Genomic DNA, 7,242 nt, shown 5'->3' with positions numbered 1-7,242 from the left:
TGTCCAACACCCAAATCAGCCATAAGGCGTCTGAGCCATACACACTCAACCATAGCTGTGAAGACTGCCCTGTACTCAGCCTCACAACTCGAAGTGGCCACAGTAGGTTGCTTCTTGCTCAACCATGATATACATGAACTGCCAAGCATGAAACAAAAACCACTTGTGGACACTCGCGTGTCAAAACAACTAGCCCAATCTGAGTTCGAAAAAGCATGTAAGTCTGGCGGCAATGATCCCTGCTTGGGATAAAACAAGCCAAGATGTAAAGTGCCACTAAGGTAGCGGAAAATCCTCTTGACAGTTTGCCAATGCTTAGACCCTGGGCTATGCATAAATCTACTGACCTGTGAGACTGCAAACTGAATATCTGGCCTCATGTTGCGTACATAAATGAGGCAGCCAACAACAATTTGGTAAAGAGTGACATCAGCAGGATCACCAGCATCATGTAGACTCAACTTCAAACCTATTTCCATGGGAGTGGCAATAGGTTTGCAATCCTCAAGTCCAAACTTACATAGCAATGTCTCTATGTAACTTTTCTGACACAAGGCAATACCACCATCACAGTGCTTAAACTGTATACCCAAATAATGATGCAACAGCCCCAAATCTTTCATCTTGAAAGTAGCATTCAAATCAGCCTTAAATTCAGAAATATGTCTCTCATTTAGTCCAATGATCAGCAAATCATCAACATAAAGAACCACAACGAGAAGTACATTACCCTCACGCTTTACATACAATGTGCTTTTTGTTGGACTGTTACGAAAGTCTTGTTTGACCAAATGAGTGTCAGCTTTCTCATACCAAGCACGAGGAGATTGCTTCAACCCATACAAAGCCTTGTTACATTTGCACACTTTGTCCTCTTGTCCTTTTATGACAAAACCGCGAGGCTGCGTTACATAAACTTCCTCAAATATGTCACCATTCAAGAAAGCAATAACAATGTCTGATTGATGTACATCCCAACCAAAATGAGCTGCCAATGCACATAGAAAACGCACAGTAGTCATACGACAAGTGGGAGAAAAAGTCTCTTCATAATCTATGCCTTTTTGCTGTGCATAACCCTTTGCAACAAGTTGAGCCTTATGGCGATCGATCTCACCATCCGGCTTGCGTTTCAACTTGTAAACCCACTTCGTACCAATGGCCTTTTTGCCAGGAGGCAAATCACATAAAGTCCATGTGTTATTTTCTATAAGTGCATCATATTCTGATTGCATGGCAGCCATCCAATTTTATGAATTTTGTGCTTCATCAAAAGTCAGAGGCTCCTCAACATCATGTAAGCTAGACACAGCCAAAGCATAACAATCTGATGCATAAGATGCATGGCGAGAGCCTGAACGAGTACGCCTAGACAAAGGTGCATCCAATTTACTGTCACGCAAAGTGTGCACAAGCCATTTTGGCATACCTCTAGCCTGCTCATTTTCAGCCCTTTCCTCATCAAGTACATCATGTGCATCTGCATCAGTAATAGGCTGATCTAGAACATTTTCAGAAACCCCCATAGGTGTACATTTGCCTCATTGGAACTTACATTCGTATTTCCACCACTGAAAAGAGGCAACAAAGTGTCATAAATGTCCTGTGAGCTTACATTACTGTCTCTAGTACATGACAGCAAGGGCTGAACAGTATCTTCCACAAACACTACATCCCGTGAAACCAGAATACGTTTTGTTTGCGGATGATACAACCTGTAACCTTTGCTTTCAGCACTATAACCAACAAAAATACATTTGACAGCTTTATCATCCAATTTTCTGCGCTGCACTTGTGGCACCAAAGCATATGCCAAACAGCCAAAAACACGCATGTGCTCAAAAGAAGGCTTTCTATCATGCCATGCTTCATATGGAGTAATAGACTGCAAAGCTTTTTTAGGACACCTGTTAAGTACATAAGTGGCACACATAATGGCCTCAAGCCAAAAATAATGCAACAAAGCTTGACTTTTGACCATACATCGTGCCATTTCCGTCAGTGAGCTGTTTTTCCTCTCAGCAACACCATTTTGCTGAGGTGTATAAGGCACTGTACATTGGTGTTTTATCCCACGACTAGCTAGAAATGCATTAAATTCATGAGACATATACTCCCCCCCTCGATTAGAACGGAGGGTGCCCATAGTACATTTCGAGACATTTTCATCCATAGCCAGAAATTGTTTGAAGCACATAAAAACTTCGGACTTCGCTTTAAGTGGAAATACCCATGCATGCCTGGAGTAATCATCAATGAAACTCACGAAGTACAGGTAATTGCCCAAGGACGAAGTTAACATGGGCCCACAAACATCACTATGCACAAGCTGCAACCTGCATGTGGCCCGAACTGAACCATCCTTTGGAAACTTAGAACGCTGCATCTTACCCAAAATACAGCCTTCACAAACATGTTTGATAGGTGCTTCAAGAGGTGGCAAAGAAGCAACCATATCAGATTTCTGCAAACGCAGCAAACTGGCAAAATTCAGATGACCAAAACGTGCATGCCAAAGTTTTGCATCTGAAATAGCCCTTGAATCTGCAACAGCATTTGCAAAATTTTGTCCACACTTGTCATACAAAGTGAGCTTATACAACCCACGGCACAAAAGCCCAGATGCAACAATTTCATCACCAAAACTGAGATCATGAATTGTACATCTGTCATCCACAAATTTGACTACAGGTCCAAGTCTAGCAAGAGCGGATACAAACAAGAGATTCTTCTTGATCCCAGGTACATAAAGTGCATCAACAAGTGTGAAGGAACTGCCATTAGCAACAATGAGCACAATCTTTCCAACTCCCTAAACTGGATAAGAGGCGTAGTTGGCACAAGTGACTGAATTCCCATGAGGGACAGACTCAAGAGAGGTAAACAATTCACGATGTGAGGTAATGTGCTTTGTAGCACCACTGTCGAAATACCACACATGTGAATCTGCAGCAACTGACAAGCATGCATCATGGACAGCAGGATTGTAAGTGCACTCTGATCTAAAAGCCCATTCTGCATCGACATCAGCAACACAGTCTCCTTTCACAGAAGACTCAACAATGGCTGCATTTGTAGTGGAACCAGCATTTGCAGTGGAACCACCCTCTTTCTTCTTAGCCTCTTTGGCCTTCAACTTAGGACACGACTTGATCAAGTGATCATTGGCTTTACAATAATGGCAACGCATCTTCTTTTTGCCCTTATCACCAAAATTGCCAGACAAAGTACTGCCAGCAGAAGCATTAGGAACAGAATTTTTGCCACTCGCAGCAGAACCATAAGAAGTGGCTACATTACTGTTACCACCCTTTCTTTGAAAAGCAATAAAAGCCTGTTCAACTGCACGCTGCCTAGTTCTGTTTTTTCTAGAAAGTGACTCTTGCAACAGCAATGTGCATAATGCATCAAACTTGACAACTTCAGGATTTCATTGGGTCATCAGTCTCCAAGTACTAGCAAAAGTCTGGTAGGAATTTGGTAAGGCATCAAGAACAGTCTACACAAGGGAACTGTCTGAAATGACTTCACCTGCAGAAATAAGATGCTCATTGATATCCTTGACACTAGCAAGGAAAGTGTCCATATCATCTTCCTCATGCATAATCTTCGACTCTAGCTCTTTACGCAGCAAAGCAATTTTAGCCTCATTGCGGCTTGAATAAAGACCTGCTAAAATATCCCAAGCATGTTTTGCAGATTTTGCTGAACGGATGTGAGGAACAATGGTGCGCTTCACAGACAACGCAATCCATGCATGAGCCTGCACATCCTTAACATCCCAACGAGCTTGTTCTGCCGTAGGCAAAACAACTCTAACAGCTGCAATCCTTGCAGCAAGACCTACAACATCCTCAACATCGCCTACATCCTCAGAACCAGGACGTACATCAATGCCCTGCACAATGTTCCAGACACCCTTTGACACAAGAACATGTTGCATCATATAAGCCCACATAGGGTAGTTGTCCCCATCCAACCTGTCCTCAGCAGCAAACATCTTGAACACATCTGTGTTGTTGTTGTCAGCCATGGTAAATGCTGCACCTGATGTGAAAACTGCCCGAAAATAGGAGAAATGGAGCGGGAACAACTTGTGCTATATAGCACAAACCGTAGAAGACTATAAGGCACCTGTTATGCAAAAAACGGCACTGACAGAAATTCTGCACAAAATGACGAAATAGCGTGTGCAGTACTGCCTGTAGTGGAAACGGAGGTCGAAATGAGCCCAAATCAAAATTCTGAGCAGACCGAGCTCTTTGAGCACGTCCAAAATTTTTGTCGACCTGCGAACGCTCGCCAAAGCTCACTGAAATCGGAGAAAATGAGCAGGCGTGTGCTGGAGCAACTGGCGACTAAGCCCGGGAGGACGTGACCTGCTCTGATACCAATTGTTGGAATTAGGGTTGCAGAGAAACACACACAACTTGGAGAAGACGAAGGAAGCTCAAGGCACACAATAGAGAGTGTGTTACTTAGTGTGCAATGGAAAGATAGATAGCCCTAGAGTGATGGGCGTATATACAATGCACGGGGGAAAAAACCTCCTAAAGAGGGAAAAAATGCCCCGGCGGTCCTAGTGTGTTCACACACATCACTACCACATGTATATGGTAACATTTATGCCATAGAGACGATATACTCAAGCTCGTCCCAACAACTGTAAAAGATCTATTGATGCCTTTGACAATGATCTCGCTTTCAAGAGCAATAGATTTATTTTCTGCACTGAGCGTCAACTTCCGTGAGTCCCATGCTTTGAGCAGTAATGGGCAAAAAACAACTCTAAAGATTCATCAATTTTGAGCCTCCAATAACCACTTTCCGTGTGAGGGGATCCATTAGAAACTAGTATCTCTAGTCAAAAGATGCAATTCGAAGGATGTCTAGGTGCGATCCCTCCAAAAGATGCAGAAGCCAATGCTTACGACAGAGGTACCAGTAGTTCTATTAATGATACAATTGAGGTGGCGGCATGAAGCATGTGAGAAATCTAGCCCTTTTTTGCATACAAACAGATTCCATATGTTCAGTCCAATCAATGTCACTGCCACTGCCCCATGCATCCAACTCTCCCTCTCAAGCCCTAGCGGCCCTCCAATCTGCAGCATCCTAGCCAACCCCTCTATCTAGACAACCCTCCTCAAATTTTTACCGGTGTAATGGATCTTATATGCTAAGCTAGTAAGAGATGCAAAGAAAGCTGACTCATCTCGATAAGAAAACTGAGATAAGATGCAACATCATGAGGAATGTATTTGCAGAAGAGGTGCTTGACACCCAACATTTATGATATATTGAGTGTATAACTAAATAAAATAATTTATGAATCTTGAGGTTGCAAAATGCATTTATCTGTAGACAAACTCTCTACAATCCTCCTGATGTTGAAATTGCTTCCACACTCAGACAATATAGTAACAACAATATGCCCTATGCTATGGAATGTCAAGTCGTTGTTGGCGATAATTGCACTCGGTCTGTTCGGCATCTATAGCTGCTATATGGAGTTTCTACCTCGATTGCCTACTGTACAAAAGACCTTTGAGAAGATGGGAATAGATTTTGACTGCCCGCCTTGGAGTAGCTTTCCTCCAAGGGAAAATGAGGGTTTGTGTTGGCTATAATACCAAACTGATGTTTGCCATCGACAACCATCTAAACTTGATCTTTACATACCGCAATATTGGCCATATTGTTTGTAAAGTTTCTGCTATCCCACCAAGTTGTTGAATGAGCAGAAGTGAACCACTGCTGGTGGCTAATAGGTGCTGACATATTGGTATGCATGTCTCCAGAAATGCCATTACTCCACAATCAGTGTTCTTCGGTTTCTCCAGTATCAAATCTCTTTGTGTGGAAAAAAGAATTAGCTTCCACTTCTACTCTTTGACTATTCTTTTGATCCTGGCCGGCAACATAGGCACCTGCATGATTGACTACTTAACTTCCACTGCAATGCTACTGCATCTCCTTGGAGCTACACATTAACCAACTCCCACTGACACCATATTCTATGTTGAATTGGTTGTGAGAGATGTTTCTATTTGTCTGTGGATCATGAAATGCTTGCCTCATCAAATTGGCTATCAACAGAGCTGGACGAGGAGTGTGACTGAAGCCAACGACTCATCGGACCATGACTTGCACTATAAGTGTCAATATTCCCCAATGCCTTTTCCCTCGACATTGAGTTGTCTGCCACTAATCCCCTCACACTCTCTGCTAAAAGCGCAAGCAGCTAGAACTGAAGCCGCTGGCTTAATTACTCGAGGATAACCATCATAAGCTTAATTCGGTGTGATTGATCCTGCTAAGCTTTTCTGCCCTCATGTCCACTTTGACGTTTACTCTTTCCATTTCTTCGACCTCTATCTTCTACTGCCTGATGCTACAACTAACCATCGATTGAAATATGATATCTTCTGTTTTAGTAGCACAAGAACAGACCTCTGCCATGGGTTGATCGCACGAAATATATGATATTTGAGAGTGTCATCACGTTGGCAAGCATTCGAAGTACTCTCCAGCTTGATGATATGCGAATAGAAGATCGAAGTGCTTCTGAGAGCAATCGAGCAACGCAGAGTGCATTTATTGTAGCTTTTCATGACGAAGTTTTTTTTAGAGCATTTCATGGCAACGATGTTTTTTAAAAAAATCTAAATTTAATGCCACGTGGTGTCTATACTGCAAAAAGAGCCTTTGGCTCACCAAGTAAAGAAGTTACGCCCAACTTGCCAAGACTTAAGTATCAAAAGGTTGCTCAATGGGAGCTTAAACACAAAGATATACGATTTGCATTAGACATCGAGAACCTTTTCTTCATGTTGGGGTATAAAGCCCTATGTGGTCGCCCAGGTAAGTGGGCGGGCCGCCAGGTATGTACACATGTTCTTTTGTAAAAACCTAATAAGAACTCACTATGCTCTACACATTACACTAGAGCGAGTTCACCATATCGTCGTGCTCTTCTTCTTGCACTCTCTCTCATGTCGCACTTCCGCTCGTACTCCTTCAAATGGTATCAGAGCTCAGATCGAGGCTCGGGGCAGCACTGCAGGAGGCTAGAGTCACCAGCTCAGATTGGAGTGAAATTCGACAGGCAAAGACACGGCCCCAAATCTCGCGGGCGAGCCCGAAGGCCTCGGTGTTGTCAGAATTTCATTCTGAGGTCATCTCGGCCACCGTTCGGCTTCGACAAAGGTCTGCGCAGGCCATTTTCGACAACGTGGTCTC

Source organism: Adiantum capillus-veneris, chromosome 3 (genome assembly GCF_014529385.1).
Source record: "Adiantum capillus-veneris isolate H3 chromosome 3, ASM1452938v2, whole genome shotgun sequence".
NCBI classification, from domain to species: Eukaryota; Viridiplantae; Streptophyta; class Polypodiopsida; order Polypodiales; family Pteridaceae; genus Adiantum; species Adiantum capillus-veneris.
The sequence above is the reverse complement of the archived record's forward strand: the minus strand, read 5'-3'. Positions refer to the sequence as shown.